Genomic DNA, 395 nt, shown 5'->3' with positions numbered 1-395 from the left:
CTATTTGTTTACAGAAATCTTATAAGACACATGTCTTGTTACGTTAAATCTTGAAATGGTCTAAAGTACTTACAAAAACATTTAGGCCCACTCTGCATAGCCTGCATTGTGATTGGCTAGCCTCGAAATATATTTATTCAGATATTGCAAGGCATCTCTTTATTCTAGTTCTTTTTGATAGCATTCCCTTTCTCTTTTTATGAAGAAGCATTGACATTTTTGAGCACTTGATTACTGTAAAAAACAAACAGAGAAAGAACTATACCAGGCAATCACGCTAGTTAAAAACAGTATCGCGTTTCAAGTAAGATTTTTATAGAGTAGTGATCTACTCAAATTTAATTCTCCCCTTTATTTCTTATATTCACTGGATGAAACTTTACAACAACAAAAAA

The sequence above is a fragment of the Penaeus monodon genome, chromosome 22 (assembly GCF_015228065.2).
Source record: "Penaeus monodon isolate SGIC_2016 chromosome 22, NSTDA_Pmon_1, whole genome shotgun sequence".
Lineage (NCBI taxonomy): Eukaryota > Metazoa > Arthropoda > Malacostraca > Decapoda > Penaeidae > Penaeus > Penaeus monodon.
This window is presented reverse-complemented; position numbering follows the sequence as displayed.